Consider the following 23,705-nt stretch of genomic DNA (forward strand, 5'->3'; position numbering starts at 1 on the left):
AATATACAGAGAGCTGGAACCTTGCTCGACCAATCACATTGCTTGTTTCACATTCCATTGCCAGCCCTGGATTCTAAGTGGATACAAACATAAGATGCTAACGTCAGAAGGCGTCTATTCATAGCACTGCCAACAACAATTTGTCATACATGCATTCAGTTTACATATATGTGCATTTTGTTATACAGTAACAGTGGTGTGTGTACAAAATAGAATCCAGCACATGTAAAATAATATGTTTTGTTGTAAATAATAGTGTGTTCTATAATGCAACCCTTTAAAGGAGATGTGCCCTGTCATTAAAGCTATTACATGCTGTTGCTATGGACTTCTTGATGTTTGTTCAGTTCCAATCTGAAGTGCTGTGTTATCGTAGGCTTTTACAATTATGCGTCCAAATGAAAGTGAATGGCAGGATTCCACTTTTCTTATAACATGGAATATTATATTGTGCAGTGAAAGGCTATAAATCAGCCTGCTGGCTATAAAAATGTGAACATCAATGTGTAGAGTAATCAAAACCCAGCACAATGCATCTGCATGATTTTTATGAAAGCCATCAAGCTTCATTAAGTGGCATTAAGTGGATCTCTACAGATTTCAAGAAAAAAAGGGCATAATTAGACAGGAGTAGAATGTAGAATGAACATTGTAACACAGAGTTTTCTGGTCTTCTGGGTAAAACATGTATTATTTTAACCAGTAACCAATTGTATACTGAATTGTTTTTAATCAGATGTTGATTGTGTGCTGTGGTAATTAAAGCAGAATGTAATATATAGCCCAATTAGTAATTTACATTGATTTTGAGGCTTTACTTATTTTCAGTCCACATGTTAGGTCACATTTTTCTTAAATTATCACGGGCGGGCACACATTCAACTTTGTTGTGACAAGCTTTCTCCGTTATTCTTTGGCTTTTTTTCTGTTTTGTAACATAATTTTATTTTCTCACAAGATTGGGTACTGTAGCAATTCCGTTGCTTATGATAAGAAAACATGCTATAATGTTATCTTTCGAGAGAACACACAGGATGCCCACAAGAGGTCTTGCTGTTCTCTTTTTGAAATTAGATGGCATTAACGATACTGTGAAGTTCCATTACTGGGATTTGTCTGAAAGCCACACTCGGAGTCTGTGGTAATCCTCTTAGTCAGGCTTTGCATACATCAAAGGGGCCTTAATATTTAATTACGCTCTAGGTGCTATAAGTACTAGTCATACAAATCAATATGGCAATGGGACGCAGGCCAGCTCCTGCAAAATTAAATTGCCATTATACCGAGGCAGTCACCTATCTAACCACTAGCTATGTAGCAATTTTCAGTTATCTATGATTATCTAACAAAATTAAAAATGCAAAGGTCCTCGTTTTTCAAAAGGTTTTGGAATCCTTCATTCAGTTTTGAGCAGTATCCAGTGACCACTGGAGGGGAGGCACGTGATACTGTAATCCCTGTGATACATTTTATATGTAGCTTCAGGTTCTGTAATTTTCTACTTAAGTGGTGCATAAAAAAATAAGATGCTGACGTTTTTAAAAAAAAAAACTAAAAAAAAAGAAAAAACTTTCAACCAAGAAAAATGTACTTGGTTTTAATGCACAGGGGATTTATTACCACTGTGTGTTTTGATTAAAGTTACGGTAGGTTTGCAAGCAATAGCATAACAGCTTATTTTAAAGAATGTTGTACACATTTTCAGTGAGTTTTTTTTTTTTTTTGTTGGGAAAAACTGGCAATCGGGTTAATGTGTGTTAGTTACAGTGTATTTTGTAGCACCACTAAGTCTGCCTGGTTCCGTTTCAAAACATAAAAATACTTTCATATTACTGAACTATTCACTCTTCTAATAGTGGAGAAGTTACATCATGGTCAATACTTTTTATCAGAAGTGATTCCCTTTTTCTAGTTTTCTGATTCGTGGCGGTATGTCAACCCAAGGGACTTTTGTGATCTGAAATGGAGATTAGATAAAGGGGCATTCAGAACAGAAAATAGGAGGCACTTTTTTACTTTTTTTTTTGCATTTAATCCTGTACTTTAGAGTACTGTAGTCTGTCAAGTGTTATTTAATCTGTAGTATTTTGTATTTAATTATATCCTGATGTAACTATCACTGACACTGTTATCTGCTCCGTTATTGAATCATATTTTGTCATACTTATATTTGCTAGAACCAAAGTCATTGTATTTATCTTGCTCTTAATTGTATTATTACTTGTACTGTGATTCTTGAAATGTATTTTTGTTTACGACTATAAGTCACCCTGGATAAGGGTGTCTGCTAATAAATAAATAATAAAAATAATAATTGTGAGGGTCTGGAACCAACTCCCCAGTAATGTTGTTGAAGCTGACACCTTGGGATCCTTCAAGAAGCTGCTTGATGAGATTCTGGGATCAATAAGCTACTAACAACCAAACTAGCAAGATAGGCCGAATGGCCTCCTCTCGTTTGTAAACTTTTTTATGTTCTTATGTCTCTTGCGTGATCTGGTCGCATTTTGTACTCTATGTTCCAGCAATGTTTTTTGCTGTTTCTGCAATTTACTTGCGTCACTTCCTCATATATTTTGTTTACCTCGATTGCTTCATCTTTTTGCAGATCTTGAAGAGTGCTGAATCTATTCTTCAGTTCCAGTTGAAACACCAGGCTTTGCTTCTGGAGCATTTCTACGTTGATTGTGTTGGATTTCATCATAACGAGTTTCGCTCTCTCCAGTGCTGTGTTTAGGTGTATTTTGCATCTTACAGGTCGGTGGTCACTTCCTGTGTTAAAATTTTATATATATATATATATATATATATATATATATATATATATATATATATATATATATATATATACAGTACTGTGCAAAAGTTTTAGGCAGGTGTGAAAAAATGCTGTAAAGTAAGAACGCTTTCAAAAATAGACATGTTAATAGATTATATTTATCAATTAACAAAATGCAAAGTGAGTGAACAGAAGAAAAATCTAAATCAAATCCATATTTGGTGTGACCATCCTTTGCCTTCAAAACAGCATCAATTCTTCTAGGTACACTTGCACAAAGTCAGGCATATAGTCAGGTGTATGATTAAACAATTATACCAAACAGGTGCTAATGATCATCAATTCAATATGTGGTTGAAACACAATCATTAACTGAAACAGAAACAGCTGTGTAGGAGGAATAAAACTGGGTGAGGAACAGCCAAACTCAGCTAACAAGGTGAGGTTGCTGAAGACAGTTTACTGTCAAAAGTCATACACCATGGCAAGACTGAGCACAGCAACAAGACACAAGGTAGTTATACTGCATCAGCAAGGTCTCTCCCAGGCAGAAATTTCAAGGCAGACAGGGGTTTCCAGATGTGCTGTCCAAGCTCTTTTGAAGAAGCACAAAGAAACGGGCAACGTTGAGGACTGTAGACGCAGTGGTGGGCCAAGGAAACTTACTGCAGCAGATGAAAGACACATCATGCTTACTTCCCTTCGCAATCGGAAGATGTCCAGCAATGCCATCAGCTCAGAATTGGCAGAAAACAGTGGGACCCTGGTACACCCATCTACTGTCCGGAGAAGTCTGGTCAGAAGTGGCCTTCATGGAAGACTTGCGGCCAAAAAGCCATACCTCTGACGTGGAAACAAGGCCAAGCGACTCAACTATGCACGAAAACACAGGAACTGGGGTGCAGAAAAATGGCAGCAGGTGCTCTGGACTGATGAGTCAAAATTTGAAATATTTGACTGTAGCAGAAGGCAGTTTGTTCGCCGAAGGGCTGGAGAGCGGTACACGAATGAGTGTCTGCAGGCAACAGTGAAGCATGGTGGAGGTTCCTTGCAAGTTTGGGGCTGAATTTCTGCAAATGGAGTTGGGGATTTGGTCAGAATTAATGATCTCCTCAATGCTGAGAAGTACAGGCAGATACTTATCCATCATGCAATACCATCAGGGAGGCATCTGATTGGCCCCAAATTTATTCTGCAGCATGACAATGACCCCAAACATACAGCGAAAGTCATTAAGAACTATCTTCAGCGTAAAGAAGAACAAGGAGTCCTGGAAGTGATGGTATGGCCCCCACAGAGCCCTGATCTCAACATCATCAAGTCTGTCTGGGATTACATTAAGAGAGAGAAGCAACTGAGGCTGCCTAAATCCACAGAAGAACTGTGGTTAGTTCTCCAAGATGTTTGGGCCAACCTACCTGCCGAGTTCCTTCAAAAACTGTGTGCAAGTGTACCTAGAAGAATTGATGCTGTTTTGAAGGCAAAGGGTGGTCACACCAAATATTGATTTGATGTAGATTTTTCTTCTGTTCACTCACTTTGCATTTTGTTAATTGATAAATATAAACTATTAACATGTCTATTTTTGAAAGCATTCTTACTTTACAGCATTTTTTCACACCTGCCTAAAACTTTTGCACAGTACTGTATATATATATATATATATATATATCAGTGTAATTTAATTTTCATATAAAAGGTGAAAGGGCATTAATGTCAAAACTACAGCCTGTAGAGAAGCATTTTCCATGATGTTACTTAATGCAACAAAAAGGAATTAAATTTGTTTTGTATTAAAGGGAACGTGGATAGGGAGACATTCCAGAGAGTGAGAGCCGCATGAGAACAAGCCTGTGGGCTGAATGAGGTCAGCCGTGAACAAAGGGCCTTTGTTAGCCTTTAACTGCCAAATAAAATGTGTTTCAGAAAGTGGTAACTTATTCATAGATCATGTTAAACTTCAATATGTATTAATTATTTAAGAGTTGAAAGTAATAAAGTCATTATAATGCCTTTTTTTATATCATCCGTCGAAGGTTGTGGCCAAGCTTTTCTAATTGCTTTTTTTAAACTTTAGTTCACATTAAAAACTAATCTGCAACCCTACACAGAATGTAAACAGAAAGCTTTTTTGTAATACTACAGACTTAAAGGTATACATTATATTGTCAGTATTTTTATAATACTGAATCGGTTCTGTTTAATTTCCTCTTTTGCTTTTTCTGCTTGGATCATACCTATTACAGAATTTCTCCCCCCTCTGTAACTAAATTTGTATAGATATTTTCCATTTTACAAACTTACAGTATCCATAGGTTCAGAACGTCAGAAATTACTGTTGCACACCCTTAGTGGTCACTTCTTATACACAGTGCTTTAGAAATGCAGCTTTTCAAAGTCTATTCGGAGGCAGCCACCATGGTTTAAAAAGGACATTATTTACTAAACCTGGTAAAATACAATTTAATCATAAACAACAATAGGTAATTTTACAAAACACACACAATAATGATGTCCATTACATGAGAGTAGGTATTAAAACTTCATACTGATATTGGACTCAGCTCTCGCCAAGATAAGCACCAACTAAGACATAGCTCCTTTTACTGTAAACTAATGTGATCCATCTGCGTTTCCTTCCATCTGATGATGTAGATATCCTTCTGCCTGGTGTTGAAGGCTGAAGTGTAATGCTGGCTCCAGTGATCAGCCTATTTTGCCTCCCTGGCACATCAGCACACACAACGGCTGCAATGCTGGCTCCTGGGATCAACCACAGTGCGGCCTCCCTAGCGCATCAGCATGACAACCGTCTGGACTGAGCTGAGTAGGGTACTTCTCTGGGGTCTTCAAGTGGGCACCTTCCATCCTTGGTGTTTTGTCGACTACACCTTAAGAGGGCTCGAAAGTGATTCTGGCATCCCAGCATCATCCCCCTTCGTCCTCCACTCAGCTTAGCCCAGCTTTCTTACCTTCCTTTACATCTACGTTTTTTTTCTACTGTGCTTGAGGTCCCCAACCAGAATCTTTACATCTCAACCAGTGCCAGTTGCTGCTTCAGATAAATTCTTCACAATGCGTCGCAACTCTTGACCACTGAATCTGATGTCTCTGAGAAACCGGGTTGTGGAGTGTGCCACAAATCCTCAACAACCCACCTCCACTGGGTAAACCTGGACTCTCCATCCTTGCTGTTCCGCTTCAGCAGCTAGTTAAGCGTACCGAAGTTTCTTCCTTTCATACGCTTCATCCACAGCGTCCTCCAATTGGCACTGTTAACTCTACAGGTGAACAAGGCGTGCTGATCCAGAACACAAGACAATATCAGGTCCAAGGTTAGTGGTGGCAATCTCAGGTGGGAAAATAAGCTGTTGTCCAACATCTGCCAACATTTTCCAGTCTTTAGCAGCTTCTAGTTGTCCTAGACGAGTTTTGGTTTTAATACCTCTTCTTGGAGGTTGCTCCCCTGGACGGAGGAATGTTGTTCTTCGTGTGTCATATATTGCTGGCAATCTGCTGGTCATGCTGCACTTGTCTTCCAATGCTAAGGCCAAACATCGCAGCACCTGGTCAAGACCCACCTTACATCCTGTCAAAATGTGTCTTAATGTTGCTGGCAATGAACACAAAGGACACCACGGATCCTCTCCTACCCATAGATTAAGGTTCTGTGGTGATGGGAAAACATCATATGTTGACCTGATGAGGAAACCAATCCTGCTCTGTTCCATTGTCCATAGATCTTGCCAGCCGATCTTGCGTTGTTCCACACTCTCCCATCTCGTTCATTGTCCCTGCTTAGCCTGGGAAACTGCCTTTACGCACCTCATCCTCCTGCTTTTGCACTGTACTTGCCCCATGATATCACTGATATGAAGGGCAGCCTTTGCATCTTCCACAGCTTCCTTTGCCGCATTCTGTTTTCTTCCAGTTTTGAACACAGGTGCTGCCTCCCTCAAACATTCGTCATGTGACTCTACCAATGTCATTTCCAATCAAACCTTGGCACACTTAAACACCTCGGTTAGAGCTGAGACTGGCAGCTGCAGTATCCCTTTACCATACATATTAAATATGTAAGAAATGTAATATTCTGACAATGTACTTGTCTAAATTACTGTATGGAACAAAACACACAATCACAATGCATCTTTAAGCAGCTTCACAGTGATCTTTTAAAATATTTTTCAGACCTATGTTTCTTGTTTATTTCTTTACATAGGGACCTGTTATAAAATACTGAACAGGACACATTTTATTGGCTTCTTTTTGCTGGTTTACATTAATATAGTTCTATTATACTTACATTAAATGTTGGTTCAAATTTAAACAGGTAAAAAGTTGGACTACATGAATGTTTCTCTTTAGCCTGAAAGTAATTAACACCAGAAACTTGCTTTTTTGCATGTATACAGATAATGCACAACTAAAGTAACATTGTGGTACTGTATCATGGGAACCTTAAAGTGAATTGTATCCTTACTTTCAAGTATCAGCATATTAGTAGTGCTGGGATGAACATGGTATTTTCAAGATTCAGACAAGTATTCGAATATTCATTTATTTGCAAAACATTATCAAATCCATTTTATGTGACACCTGTATTAAATTTAAAAAAGTTCCCAAAAGCTCCTAGTACAGGCAGCAGTGTGGAGTAGTGGTTTGGGCTCTGGACTCTTGACGGGAGGGTCGTGGGTTCAATCCCAGGTGGTGACACTGCTGCTGTACCCTTGAGCAAGGTACTTTACCTAGATTGTTCCAGTAAAAACCCAACTGTATAAATGGGTAATTGTATGTAAAAATAATGTGATATCTTGTAACAATTGTAAGTCCTCCTGGATAAGGGCGTCTGCTAAGAAATAAACAATAATAATTAATAAAGTAAGAATAACACATTTGGTATGGTGAACATGTGCAATATATGGGGTCATGTTGTCTCTCCTTATCAAGGGTTAAATGTTTTATAGCTTACAGATGCATAGAACATAGCCATTCAAAGGTCTTTTTTTGTGTATGTTGGCCTTTACAAAGCCTTTCAAAATCCAATTTTCTGCACAACCTCTAAATGAAAAAACCTCTGTTGCTCAATTCTGGGGTCCATATGGGATAAGTACATACTGTGTAGGAGGTCAATGAATATTAATGTTTCTCTTTTACTCGCACAGCAAGGGGTAGACAAGAATGCTCCTTCGCTCCCTGTACTGCCTTGACACACACAAACTCAATGTGTATAATGCTGCCCACTTATCTAGCCCCAGCTTTTATACAGGGCAAAACAGTATGTCATGGCAAGATGACAGTATGTCATGGCTATTTTCCTCATGCGGCTTGTTTTAGAATTTTTTAAAATTTATACCCTCATTGAAATCAACAGAAAATCATTTTTCTGCAGCTTCATTTTGTTGATTGTCAACTCATACTTAGTGTTTCAGAAACCAAGACTCCAATAAGGAGTGCACTTCGTACTAATCTGAGTCTCTCTGTGTCTTACCATCCTGCTGTATACATCACTTCATTTTCAGAAGGGGTGCGCTGATACTTGTACTCATATCAGGGAAGCTGACATTGTTACTGCCACACAGAGGCCTCAAACTGACATCAGTAAAGGTGAGGGAAGGCTTTTCTTGTTTTGAAATCAACACTTTAATACATGGATTTATTTAATACCTGCCAATAAAAACCTCTTAAAGGCAATTACGTATCAGTATCAGCACCTCCCTAATTTTCAACTTCATGTTGGTTGTCATTTTGAAATCCATATCCATGTGAGCAGCTGACGGTCACATAAATTCTGAACATAAATGCCAACAGTGAGTATGGTAATGTTATATTTGAGTGAATGGTGTTTGTCTATCACGTTGAGAGTTGAAAACACTGGAGTAGATGTTCTAAGATGGGCGGGTCGCAGCGCAAACATACCGCAATTTGCATTTTAGTTGCGACAATTCGCCGTATGTAACAAGAGAAAATATGTTAATGAAAAGAGCCACAATATACTAATTTAAATATTTGTTGTGTCTTCTTAGCGAGATCTCTAGCATACATTGGTGCAAGAAACAAAATAACATAGTTTTTGTTAAATGTAAACATCATCTATACGATGCATTCTGTTCCGTATTCATTTTACCTATTTTAATACTGTGATATATATATAAAAAATGAAAGGCAGTTTAATCTCATCAGATTCTATAGTGGGGCCCCAACCTTCACCCCCAAAAAGCTTTTCACAATCCTATGGTAGCCTCTTGCTAAACCGGAGATGTTTGTCTGATATAAGGAGGTGTCGGGTTTAAAAACAATACAATAAAATCGCGCACACATACATTTATAGTTCTCGATGTATTCAAATCATTACGCTGAAATAATATGAAAGTGTTTTGGGTAGGCTACACATTACATTAGTAAAAATATAGATCTGTACAGTAGGCCTATACAGTATACAGTACAGTAGTAAAATCAAATGAATACCTAGCGCACTTTCGTTTTCATTTTAGCCTACCGGTAACACAAAATAAATCATGCCGCTGTGTTGTACACATTGGCGTACGATGCAAATAAAAGATTATTTAGAATTGAAACTAAATGATTTTAGGTTTTATTTATTTATTTTTTTATTTTAATTATTATTATTTTTAATTTGTCCTACTCAGAAGCCTGAACAATTAACACACAATAGATCATAGTCCTATACAGATGCTCAGAATAAGCTGGAGGGGTTAGTGGCACATGTGTGCAGTCTATTGCTCCCAACACGCTGGGAAAAACAAATTTCATAGAAATTTGTTTTCAAGGCTTGTAAGTACTCCCTGCCTTTAATGAAAATCAGGTACTCAAAAATGCATTGAGCACAACTGGCAACGCACGAGAGAAAGTGGACTGGAAATTCCACCAACAACTGCGACTGTTTAAAACGTGCTTTCAAAAGTTCTGAACAAATTGATGCAATTGTAAGTGTCGCAATTGTCTGCAGCTTTAGTACATCTCATTGTAATATTTGTGAACCATAATTTGCACTCTCCGCCCTCTTTTTGCAAAAGTATGCAGGAACGCCCATAATTACATATTCATCTAAGGTTGAACAGCAAAGAAGAATTGCTGCCGCAAAGCGTTCCCTAAAGAGTCGCCAACAGCATTGTGCAAGTTTCGTACATGTCACCTTAGACTTCCGACTCGTTTGTGACTATCGCGACAGGTGCAACACTTTAGTACATCTACCCCATTGTATTTTATAGTGTGTATCGCATTGCAATCGTAATGTTTCATCACCTTTGAATTCAAGGTGAAAAATAATGCATGGAGAATGTTCAAGAATTGTGATAAATGTACCTCTGAGCAGAACATACATTTAGCTTAGAAAATTAATGGAGTTAAAAAATAAATACATAAATAAATAAATACATTCCCTAAGCTCCTGCTGTTAGTTATTTATTTATTCAGCATGTGGTTAAGAATCTATACCAGTCACAGTGTTTAGAATGAAGAATCATGGCCTGCCACTAATCTTGGGGTCAGCAGTAAAACCATTTTATGCTTTGAAATGAGCATATGTTCTGCATGAATTCTCAGGTTTGATGGATCAGTACCTTACTCTGTCCCTGAATAGTTAATATCTTATATTTTCATTATTTCATAAATTGCATCTTAATTATACATTTATTGCTAAGTGACTGCATTCCTAGTGTCAAAACCATAAGTTGTGAAGAGGCTTTTTTTATAATTCATTACATATCTGGCTGCAGTAGCCTTGCTGTAAGATCACACCACACACAGTGGGCCTTGGAAATCTTATAGTACATTGTTCTACAAAATACATATGAAATTAGCAGGAGGTATTACCTTAGTAATTCTGTGAACTTGGAAACAGTCCAACTCTGTATTTTAATTAAGAAAGGGGTCATGCAAAGTACTTATCCATGTACTGTAATCCAGCAACTTTTTTTTTTTTTTGTAAAAAGGTTCCTTGTTAAGGTTGAAAGCTGTTTACCACTAACAAAAATATATAATTTAACACTGTCTTGTATAATAAAAAAAAAAAACTGCATAAATAACATTTCATTTAGTAACTATTTATTGAAGGGATGTATCATTAACTGTGCTAAATTTAGAAATGTTAAAAGAAATGTAATACACTCAATGGTAAACATTTCAACTAGAAGACTTGTCATTTTATTGAAAGCCTTAATTTCTGTTTTGGTTTATTTTTTGTCCATATAAAATTAAAGTGTTGAAACGCTATTACAGCTCTCTGACTTGGATTACATGAGTAAATTACACATGGGGACCTTAAAATATTTTGTCTTGGGTTTCCATTTCCTCTATGTATATGAAGTTTCCTGAACTGATGAATTGCAAAGCAGTGCCAGAGAAATAAATTTATTTATGGAAGTAAAAGGGATGGCTACAGGGATTGCTTGACAATTCATGTAGAAATCTGGAGATGCCTGCCGTTATCCAAATGATTCCTATTATCTAGCTATGTGGAAATAATGTATATTATTTTAAGAGCATGGCTTAATGACACACTACTTCAGTGACCAGCTTTTCAATCATAGTCACATATTAGAGATCAAGAATCAAATATGAAAATTCATATGAAAAAACATATGAAAATTCTTTATTGTGAGAAGATAGTCAATGGACATATGAGCATGTGACAAAAAAAGTAATAATTATACATTTCTTCCAGTTAAATTGCTACTTTCACCCTTTGTACAACACCATCAACTAGGATGTGCATTGATGGATGTATTAATGATTAAAAAGCTTAGTCTTTTAATCTCATATTCCTATTTTAAACTAACTAGTATCAGACAGAGATTCATAAAGCAAATATTTTATGTGTAAGGTTTCTGGGCATAGTCTGGCGCTTTGTCTCCAGTATTCTTTTTTAATAATTGAAGTTTGAGAAATTCTTACTAACATATTCCTTCGAATTTAAGATGCCCTCGAATTGAAACATCAAATAAATTGCATTTACAAAGATACAACCTCAATTAAGCATATGGAGGTAGTTTGCAGCCGTCTGCTATAACACAGAGCAATGTAAAAAGTGCTCTTAGTTGACGACTATTGTTAGAAATATTATCACTGTATTTAAATACAATCAGAACATTTCTGTTGAATGTTTCCCAGGTGCTAGAGTTCTGACATTTCTGCCCACATACAAAATAAATACAATTATACATTTTAAATAACTCGTGCTACACACATCCATTTATATCCCGTGCAGCCATATCTATACACCAACATTAACACACCACACGCAACATATAACACAGAAATGCACACAGGGACGGGGCACATTGCGACATATCCCCCCCGTCTTGTGCGCAGCACACATGGCCTCTTAAAATCCCCAAAGTCCAGCACAAAGTCCCGGGCCAAGAACAGGGACTTTAAAGGGTTCATGGGTGGCAATGTTGCCAGTAGCCAGGCTGCTACTGGCAATGCTGTCAGCATAACTGCCAACAGCTCCCAGGCTGACTCCTTCAGCCGGGGCAGTCCTGGCAGCGGAAAAGCTGCAGGGGCAGGTAGTCCCCCAACCTTCCCCTTCTTCGTAGCCGGCAGATCCCCCCGTGGGGCTCCGGCCACAGCACTTTCTGCAGTGCAAGTGCTGCAGTGGGAGCAGGTTTCCTGACCTCCCCCACGATCTCCGGCAGCGAAACTGCTGCTGGGGTTGGTGGTCTCCGGACCTCCTCCCCCGTCTTCGTGGCCGGCAGCTCCCCTTGCTGCAATGCGGAGCAACAGAGCCCCGGGCGATGCGGAGCAACAGAGCACCGGGCGATGCGGAGCAACAGAGCACCGGGCGATGCGGAGCAACAGGCAGCCCCGGGCGATGCGGAGCAACAGGCAGCCCCGGGCGATGCGGAGCACCAGGCAGCCCCGGGCGATGCGGAGCACCAGGCAGCCCCGGGCGATGCGGAGCAACAGACAGCCCCGGGCGATGCAGAGCAATAGGCAGCCCTGGGCGATGCGGAGCAACAGGCAGCCCCGGGCGATGCGGAGCACCAGGCAGCCCCGGGCGATGCGGAGCACCAGGCAGCCCCAGGCGATGCGGAGCACCAGGCAGCCCCAGGGCTGCACTATCCTGAGCAAGATCAGCGTATTATTCAAACCTCATTGAAATTAACAAGAATAATCCTACATTTCTATTTGTCTTTGGCTAAGTTAACTAATCCTCCTCCAGAATCTGTCCAATCAAACATTCTATCATCGGTAAGTTGTAATGACATCACCAAATTTATATGTGTCATCAAACTATGCTACTTGCACTACACCAATCCACATTTCTGAGCATCTTTCTTAGATTAGTCAAATGGATCTAGCTAATATAGTTAAGATGAAATCCACTACATGTGTGTTAGATCCTATCCCCACTCCACTTTTTAAAGAAGTAAATTATATTAAATATTGTCAGGTATTGTTCTCTTTAAAGATTACAATAGTAAAACTACTTATTCAAGAAATCTACCTTAGATCACAATGGCCTATTTCAAATCTGCCATTTCTGTCTAAAGTTTTAGAAAGAGTAGTTGCCGAGTAACTTAACACATTTCTTGCAGTTCATAATATATATGAGAAATTTCAGGCTGGGTTTCGGCCTTATCATAAAACTGAGACAGCACTTATTGAAGTGGTTAATGGTGTGTTGTTATCCTCTGACACGGGCACACCTTCGGTTCTTATTGAAGTGGTTAATGGTGTGTTGTTATCCTCTGACACGGGCACACCTTCGGTTCTTATTAAAGTGGTTAATGGTGTGTTCTCCTCTGACACGGGCACACCTTCGGTTCTTATTGAAGTGGTTAATGGTGTGTTGTTATCCTCTGACACGGGCACACCGTCGGTTCTTATTGAAGTGGTTAATGGTGTGTTGTTATCCTCTGACGCGGGCACACCTTCGGTTCTTATTGAAGTGGTTAATGGTGTGTTGTTATCCTCTGACACGGGCACACCTTCGGTTCTTATTGAAGTGGTGAATGGTGTGTTGTTATCCTCTGACACGGGCACACCTTCGGTTCTTATTGAAGTGGTGAATGGTGTGTTGTTCTCCTCTGACACGGGCACACCTTCGGTTCTTATTAGAGTGGTTAATGGTGTGTTATCCTCTGACACGGGCACACCTTCGGTTCTTATTGAAGTGGTTAATGGTGTGTTATCCTCTGACACGGGCACACCTTCGGTTCTTATTAGAGTGGTTAATGGTGTGTTGTTATCCTCTGACGCGGGCACACCTTCGGTTCTTATTAAAGTGGTTAATGGTGTGTTGTTATCCTCTGACGCGGGCACACCTTCGGTTCTTATTAGAGTGGTTAATGGTGTGTTCTCCTCTGACGCGGGCACACCTTCGGTTCTTATTAGAGTGGTTAATGATGTGCTGTTCTGAGATGGGCACACCTTCGGTTCTTATTAGAGTGGTTAATGATGTGCTGTTCTGAGATGGGCACACCTTCGGTTCTTATTAGAGTGGTTAATGGTGTGTTGTTATTCTCTGACACGGGCACACCTTCGGTTCTTATTGAAGTGGTTAATGGTGTGTTGTTATCCTCTGACACGGGCACACCTTCGGTTCTTATTAAAGTGGTTAATGGTGTGTTCTCCTCTGACACGGGCACACCTTCGGTTCTTATTGAAGTGGTTAATGGTGTGTTGTTATCCTCTGACACGGGCACACCGTCGGTTCTTATTGAAGTGGTTAATGGTGTGTTGTTATCCTCTGACACGGGCACACCTTCGGTTCTTATTGAAGTGGTGAATGGTGTGTTGTTATCCTCTGACACGGGCACACCTTCGGTTCTTATTGAAGTGGTGAATGGTGTGTTGTTCTCCTCTGACACGGGCACACCTTCGGTTCTTATTAGAGTGGTTAATGGTGTGTTATCCTCTGACACGGGCACACCTTCGGTTCTTATTGAAGTGGTTAATGGTGTGTTGTTACCCTCTGACACGGGCACACCTTCGGTTCTTATTGAAGTGGTTAATGGTGTGTTATCCTCTGACACGGGCACACCTTCGGTTCTTATTAGAGTGGTTAATGGTGTGTTGTTATCCTCTGACGCGGGCACACCTTCGGTTCTTATTAAAGTGGTTAATGGTGTGTTGTTATCCTCTGACGCGGGCACACCTTCGGTTCTTATTAGAGTGGTTAATGGTGTGTTCTCCTCTGACGCGGGCACACCTTCGGTTCTTATTAGAGTGGTTAATGATGTGCTGTTCTGAGATGGGCACACCTTCGGTTCTTATTAGAGTGGTTAATGATGTGCTGTTCTGAGATGGGCACACCTTCGGTTCTTATTAGAGTGGTTAATGATGTGCTGTTCTGACACGGGCACACCTTCGGTTCTTATTGAAGTGGTTAATGGTGTGTTGTTCTCCTCTGACACGGGCACACCTTCGGTTCTTATTAGAGTGGTTAATGATGTGCTGTTCTGACACGGGCACACCTTCGGTTCTTATTGAAGTAGTTAATGGTGTGTTATCCTCTGACACGGGCACACCTTCGGTTCTTATTAGAGTGGTTAATGGTGTGTTGTTATCCTCTGACGCGGGCACTCCTTCGGTTCTTATTGAAGTGGTTAATGCTGTGTTGTTATCCTCTGACACGGGCACACCTTCGGTTCTTATTAGAGTGGTTAATGGTGTGTTGTTATCCTCTGACGCGGGCACTCCTTCGGTTCTTATTGAAGTGGTTAATGCTGTGTTGTTATCCTCTGACACGGGCACACCTTCGGTTCTTATTAGAGTGGTTAATGGTGTGTTGTTATCCTCTGACACGGGCACACCTTCGGTTCTTATTGAAGTGGTTAATGATGTGTTGTTATCCTCTGACACGGGCACACCTTCGGTTCTTATTAGAGTGGTTAATGGTGTGTTGTTATCCTCTGACACGGGCACACCTTCGGTTCTTATTAAAGTGGTTAATGGTGTGTTCTCCTCTGACACGGGCACACCTTCGGTTCTTATTGAAGTGGTGAATGGTGTGTTGTTATTCTCTGACACGGGCACACCTTTGGTTCTTATTGAAGAGGTTAATGGTGTGTTGTTATCCTCTGACACGGGCACACCTTCGGTTCTTATTAGAGTGGTTAATGATGTGTTGTTATCCTCTGACACGGGCACACCTTCGGTTCTTATTAGAGTGGTTAATGATGTGTTGTTCTCCTCTGACACGGGCACACCTTCGGTTCTTATTAGAGTGGTTAATGATGTGTTGTTCTCCTCTGACACGGGCACACCTTCGGTTCTTATTGAAGTGGTTAATGGTGTGTTGTTATCCTCTGACGCGGGCACACCTTCGGTTCTTATTAGAGTGGTTAATGGTGTGTTCTCCTCTGACACGGGCACACCTTCGGTTCTTATTGAAGTGGTGAATGGTGTGTTGTTATTCTCTGACACGGGCACACCTTTGGTTCTTATTGAAGTGGTTAATGGTGTGTTGTTATCCTCTGACACGGGCACACCTTCGGTTCTTATTGAAGTGGTTAATGGTGTGTTGTTACCCTCTGACACGGGCACACCTTCGGTTCTTATTGAAGTGGTTAATGGTGTGTTATCCTCTGACGCGGGCACACCTTCGGTTCTTATTGAAGTGGTTAATGGTGTGTTGTTATCCTCTGACACGGGCACACCTTCGGTTCTTATTAGAGTGGTTAATGGTGTGTTGTTATCCTCTGACACGGGCACACCTTCGGTTCTTATTAGAGTGGTTAATGGTGTGTTGTTATCCTCTGACGCGGGCACACCTTCGGTTCTTATTGAAGTGGTTAATGGTGTGTTGTTATCCTCTGACACGGGCACACCTTCGGTTCTTATTAGAGTGGTTAATGGTGTGTTATCCTCTGACACGGGCACACCTTCGGTTCTTATTGAAGTGGTTAATGGTGTGTTGTTATCCTCTGACACGGGCACACCTTCGGTTCTTATTAGAGTGGTTAATGGTGTGTTCTCCTCTGACACGGGCACACCTTCGGTTCTTATTGAAGTGGTTAATGGTGTGTTGTTATCCTCTGACGCGGGCACACCTTCGGTTCTTATTGAAGTGGTTAATGGTGTGTTGTTATCCTCTGACGCGGGCACACCTTCGGTTCTTATTAGAGTGGTTAATGGTGTGTTGTTATCCTCTGACGCGGGCACACCTTCGGTTCTTATTGAAGTGGTTAATGATGTGCTGTTCTCCTCTGACACGGGCACACCTTCGGTTCTTATTAGAGTGGTTAATGGTGTGTTGTTATCCTCTGACACGGGCACACCTTCGGTTCTTATTGAAGTGGTTAATGGTGTGTTGTTCTCCTCTGACGCGGGCACACCTTCGGTTCTTATTAAAGTGGTTAATGATGTGTTGTTATCCTCTGACGCGGGCACACCTTCGGTTCTTATTAGAGTGGTTAATGGTGTGTTGTTATCCTCTGACACGGGCACACCTTCGGTTCTTATTGAAGTGGTTAATGGTGTGTTGTTATCCTCTGACACAGGCACACCTTCGGTTCTTATTAGAGTGGTTAATGGTGTGTTGTTATCCTCTGACGCGGGCACACCTTCGGTTCTTATTAGAGTGGTGAATGGTGTGTTATCCTCTGACACGGGCACACCTTCGGTTCTTATTAGAGTGGTTAATGGTGTGTTCTCCTCTGACACGGGCACACCTTCGGTTCTTATTGAAGTGGTTAATGGTGTGTTGTTCTCTGACGCGGGCACACCTTCAGTTCTTATTAGAGTGGTTAATGGTGTGTTGTTATCCTCTGACACGGGCACACCTTCAGTTCTTATTAGAGTGGTTAATGGTGTGTTGTTATCCTCTGACACAGGCACACCTTCGGTTCTTATTGAAGTGGTTAATGGTGTGTTGTTATCCTCTGACACGGGCACACCTTCGGTTCTTATTAGAGTGGTTAATGGTGTGTTGTTATCCTCTGACACGGGCACACCTTCGGTTCTTATTGAAGTGGTTAATGGTGTGTTGTTATCCTCTGACACGGGCACACCTTCGGTTCTTATTGAAGTGGTTAATGGTGTGTTGTTATCCTCTGACACGGGCACTCCTTCGGTTCTTATTAGAGTGGTTAATGATGTGTTGTTATCCTCTGACGCGGGCACTCTTTCGGTTCTTATTAGAGTGGTTAATGGTGTGTTGTTATCCTCTGACACGGGCACTCCTTCGGTTCTTATTAGAGTGGTTAATGGTGTGTTGTTATCCTCTGACACGGGCACACCTTCGGTTCTTATTGAAGTGGTTAATGGTGTGTTGTTATCCTCTGACACGGGCACTCCTTCGGTTCTTATTAGAGTGGTTAATGGTGTGTTGTTATCCTCTGACACGGGCACACCTTCGGTTCTTATTGAAGTGGTTAATGGTGTGTTGTTATCCTCTGACACGGGCACACCTTCGGTTCTTATTGAAGTGGTTAATGGTGTGTTGTTATCCTCTGACACGGGCACACCTTCGGTTCTTATTGAAGTGGTTAATGGTGTGTTGTTATCCTCTGACACGGGCACTCCTTCGGTTCTTATTAGAGTGGTTAATGATGTGTTGTTATCCTCTGACGCGGGCACTCTTTCGGTTCTTATACGATTAGATTTCAGTACTGCATTTGACACTGTTGATCATTCTGTTTTAATTGATCGCCTCTGGTTGGACTGTCAGGTTGCTTTCTGTCTTTGTTTCGATCCTATCTCTCAAACAGGTTACATGCAGGGTCCCACAGGGTTCAATTATTGGCCCAACTCTGTTTTCTTTGTATATGCTGCCTATTATTATGTGTAGCTATGGGGTTAATTTTCATTGTTACGCTGATGATACAGGGTTATATATCCCTGAAACAGGGGGACATCTCGGCTGTAAATATTCTGAGCACCTGTCTTGCTGACATAAAAAAATGGATGCTTGAAAACGTTTTAATGCTAAATTCAGATCAAACAGAAGTGATGATTCTGGGATCTCAGAAGTAACAAAGTAATATGTCCGATTTACTACTTGGTGGCTTCTCTTATGGCTTCTCTCAGATGAAATGAGAAATTTGGGTGTGGTCTTTGACCCAAATATTTCTTTTGAGACACACATCACGAATATTACTCAAATGTATTTTTATCATCTAGGAAATATCACCAAATTGAGAAGTATTCTTTCTCACTCAGATACTGAGAGATTGATGCATGCTTTTATATCTTCTAGAATTGATTATTGTAATGCCCTATTCTATCTCGACTGCATCTTCTGCAAAATGCTGCAGCTAGAATTTTAACCGAGACTAAGAGACAAGATCACATTACTCCTGTGGTAGCATCTCTGCACTGGCTTCCGGTCCCATTCAGGATAGATTTTTTGTATCGGGGGTGTTTTATCTGGTTTTATCGGTTAAAACCGAAAATCAGAAGCCCTGCTTATAAGGAATTAAATGACCTTACACCATCGTATTTAAATTATCTTTTAATACCAGACACCCACTTAGATCACAGAATGCCAGGTTGCTTACTGTACCACAATTAAAAAAAAAACACAAGTGATAGAGCATTTCAGTTATAGGGCCCCAAAACTCTGGAATGATCTGCCTAGCTCTGTAAGGGAAGCAGTGTTACTGCTTTTAAAACAAGATTAAAAACACACTTTTATAATATAGCGTTTGTATGCTAAAATGGTGTTCCTTTTATTCTCTGCCTTGTTTTACTGTTCTATGTGTTTCTCTTGTTTTCCTTGAATTCTTTTATCAATGTTTGTCAATGTTTTTATTCATGTGAAGCGCTTTGCGGCAATGTTGTGAAAGGCGCTATATTAAAAATAAAGATTATTATTATTATTATTATTAGTATTAGTATTAGTATTATTATTATCTTAGAACCATTTCCTCCCTTTTCTGTAATCTGGTATTCACCTTTCTTACTTGGGCTTGCCTCTAAAATTCGTACATGTAACCTTTCTTTCTGTTCTTTCTATCTGTAGTTTCAGTGCATACATAGAATCTGTGCAGAGATTCCCTATTACCTTAAAGTGTTTAGTATTATTACCCAGATGAGCAACTATTATTCATTAGGATACTGTCCAAATGAGAGGGCATTGTTGAGGAATGCAGGTCTGAAATGCTGTATGTAGTTGCTGAATTAGCACAAACATAATGAAACTGAAAGACATATACCAAAATATGAACCTACAGTAGTATTTGGCATACATATATACAATATCTCACTTAATAGTGCAGTTTTAACATTTTTGTTTTTTGCAACTTTTATGGTTTTTAGCATATGGAATTAATATTAAGCTATTTTTATGTATATTGTAAAAAAAGGCAAATATTGCAAATTTTAGCAAGTACAAGACACTTTACAGCAAATGCCAACGTGAACAGCTGCCGTAAGTTTGACCACTAAGAGTGCAGAATATCACATTTCCTTATCTAATCTTGTGCTTTTGTAGCCTTTGTTTAACTACATCTTTCTTTCACTGCAGTGTATTAGACAGATATCTCCTCTCCTGCTGGATCAGTACCTTGTGCTTCTTCCTGCATTGAAACTCCTGGTGGAACGTAAAGATGAGCAGACACTGACACTGGAGCAGATAAGCAACATCCATACAGTAGGTTCTGTTAATTTAAATTTGCTACTAAAATTAGCATGTTTTTATCTTGAACTCAGCAAAGGGGAAAATCCTCTGCATAGAGTCTTCTGTCAAGAGATATTTGATGAAAACAGTGCATGGTTATTTGAACAATAATGATGTACATAGTCATGCCATGTAAAGATAAAAACAAATAGAAATCATAGCATAATACTGGAGAAGGGCTTGGAAGTATGACACCATCGATTTTATTTTCCCCAGGTTTCTATTTTCAGTGTATGCATTTCTGTTACTAATAGTGCATTTGGTATTACAGTTCACTTACAATTTTGATTTAATTTAAATTAAAAAAGACCAACTCAGATACAGATTGAAACCTTGCTGTGCACTCAGGGTTGATTAAATGGGCCATGCTTGGGACATGTTAAAGTAATTGACCCAGTCTTAGACTCCAGGGCAGTCAAATTGAAACCAGTCTACATACGAAGGAAGGATTTGAAATCTTCAAATTGAAGCCTGGAGTATTACCACCTGCCACAAAAAGATGTTGGGTAAAGACTAGAAAAAACAGTTGGCAGCCACCATTACAGAAACCAATTTTTTTAGATAAAATAAGGAACAAAAATGTAACCCAGTCATTCTGAATTGCTTGTGAAAGGATCCCAAGATATTTATTGCTTAAGGGGTTTGATTGGGCAAAAAATACCCCTCCCCAGCTGTTTGCCATTGCTTGAAAATGCATACATTTTGGGGTATTACTGCACTTGTGAAGCATTTGCATGTATTTGAAGAGTGCATGATTATCTATTCAGATACCAAGGAATTTAGTAAGAAAGAGTGGTGTAAAACATTAAGCAAGATCTTCACAGTTTGTTGTCCGAACCAAAGACCATTCCTGTCATACAGTCATGTGACCACTTAAAACCAGAGGGCATGGTTTGTCCAAGCCATTTTATAACAAGATAATCACACCCCTAAAGGCATTAACCCTTTAGGGGTGTGATTATGTCATGTTAATCACACCCCCTGGAGTTGTCTTAATGCTTTATGCAACATTTTAAATCTTAGAACAGAAGCTTTACCCTTTACTTTCAATATTTGTTGTGCATCACCACATTATACAGTACCAATAAAAATAACATCAGAGTATATTATACTAAAACAATAAACCTAACCATAAGCAGATATTTTAAAATCTACCTTAACTAGCTTTTCTTTCTAGATCTAAATAAATGCAAGGTACTGTCCCATTGTAGATTGATCGGTTTAGTACTTCTAACATTGCAAAGCAATTCAGCCTACCAGAATCGATCATGAGGTATCAATCAATTTGAATGAAGTCCATCTTTCATATCTTGGTTACCAAATATAAAATTTCATTTCAATGTATTTGTATACTATGCGGGAGTCCTCTGTAATATATAAATGTTTCTATTATAAGTATAACACAGTATTCTGAATGATGCGCTCTGATTTGCAGTCACACAGCTTGTCCTTTTATTAAAGAAACAAATAAAAGAGTTACACAAAACAAAACACTCAAAAGGCACGAGGGCCAAAACAAATCATAATGGCATCAAGTATTGTGCTGGTTATTCCAGCGCAAGTAGCAATTGTTATTTATATATTATTGCTTTACCTCCTCCCTCTGACTCTCATTCTCTCTTATTGCCTCTTCTCTCCACTCCTGAATTCTCAACCCTGTGCAGCCAATTATATTATGGCCGAGGGATTAACTGGCTATTAATTATCTTGTCAACCCCTCGGCCATAGTCTGCAAGAGTTTAATAAAAATGCGTGATTGTCAGCTAATTCAATAATTACTAGCCGACAGTCACACACTCTCACAAGGTATTTTAAATATAAATCATGGCGGACGGCACCTCAGCATTTTAAATGCCAAGAAACCCTCTCTGAAATATTTTCTCATAATGCATATATATATGTGTGCACCCATATGAAAAAACCACTTAACATGGCATACCAGTGAAACTGTGTATTAAAAAGTATAATTCTCAATCACTTACTGCAACCCCTGTTATTGTAAACAAGCCCTACTTACATTCATTTTTACTACCCAGATGATCTAGGTAATGTGTTGAATACTGCCAATAGTATGCTATGCTGCATATGATTTTTTGTCTATTATCTCTCTATTATTTTGCTGTTTCCAGTACTGAAAAATGTTACACGTCTACAGGTACATTGCGCTTAAATTTACTTGAACCAATTATTTAGAAATTTTGAAAAACTGAAGTGTCTAGCAGTTTAACTTAAAAATGAAAAACAACACTGTAAAATGTTGCAAACAAGGGTTATTTCAAAACTAAACCTGTGTGTCTCTCTTTATTTATCAGTGTTGAGCATGTAGGAAAAAAAAATCAATTGTAAAAAAGTATTTTAAACACAGAAAAGGTGTTTTCCTAAAATTGAAGTCTCAAAAATGGGGGAGCGACTTACGGCAGTTCAAGCAATACAATGATTTTTACAGTACTTAACACTTTGCTGGATTTTGCAGTGAGAAGCAGATCCAGTTAGGGAAGCTTGTTTCAGTGTGTACTAGTGGGGCACCCAGCATGATGGAGAAACTCAAGGGATTTGTTGGTCTTTTGTCAGAACAACAGACACATCCCAGTTTAAGCTTCCACTGTATTACTCACCGGGAAGCTTTTCTTATCTTGTGGATATTACAGGTCATTTGAATCAACTTAATGTTTAACTTCAAGGGTAAGGAAACACCGTCCTGTCTCTGTCGAGCTGTCGACTGACTCACTTTGAGATGTTAAGAATGTTTCAAGATTCATGCATAGTAGAGGATCCTAGCAACAATCTAGATCAGCAGAAGCTTGTGGCGTTTACATATGATCTGCTAATGTCATTCAAGCCTCGTTTTGTGGACTTCCGCAGACACAGCACTTTGTTCAAGTTTATGATTTGTCCCCATGAAAGTTGTGTGGAAGCACTGGACTTGATGTTGATTCCGTGCTTCTCAATCGGAGATTTGGAGCTGGACATTTGGGTTGAACAGCTTTGCACTCTAAATTCAAACTGGAAAGCCTTGCTCAGCAACGCACAGAACTAGCAAAACTGCACACATGAACTGATTTGAAGAAATTGGAGTGCGAAGATACCCTCATTCCCGTTGGATTGAACTTCCACTTACATACGGCACAATGCAGACTGTCAGTTCTGCTCTCTAACAATGTTTGGCTCCACCTATATGATTCTCTTGAATCACATCAAAAACAATGTGCGCTTAAGATTAACAGAAGAAAGCCTGAATGCTTGCATGAAGCTAACCTTGACCAGCTATGAACCAATTATACTGGAAAAAGACTGGTGGAATTGGGATATTGAAGAATCAATTCTCATTACTCAAGA

The 23,705-nt window shown here is 39.6% G+C and overlaps 1 pseudogene; it reads left to right on the forward strand.

The window, feature by feature from the left end:
• The window catches only part of LOC131737408 (NBAS subunit of NRZ tethering complex-like), a 183,277-nt pseudogene extending 159,871 nt beyond the window's left edge, over positions 1-23,406 (forward strand).
• Positions 23,407-23,705: the final 299 nt, after the last annotated feature.

Source organism: Acipenser ruthenus, chromosome 6, assembly GCF_902713425.1.
Source record: "Acipenser ruthenus chromosome 6, fAciRut3.2 maternal haplotype, whole genome shotgun sequence".
Lineage (NCBI taxonomy): Eukaryota > Metazoa > Chordata > Actinopteri > Acipenseriformes > Acipenseridae > Acipenser > Acipenser ruthenus.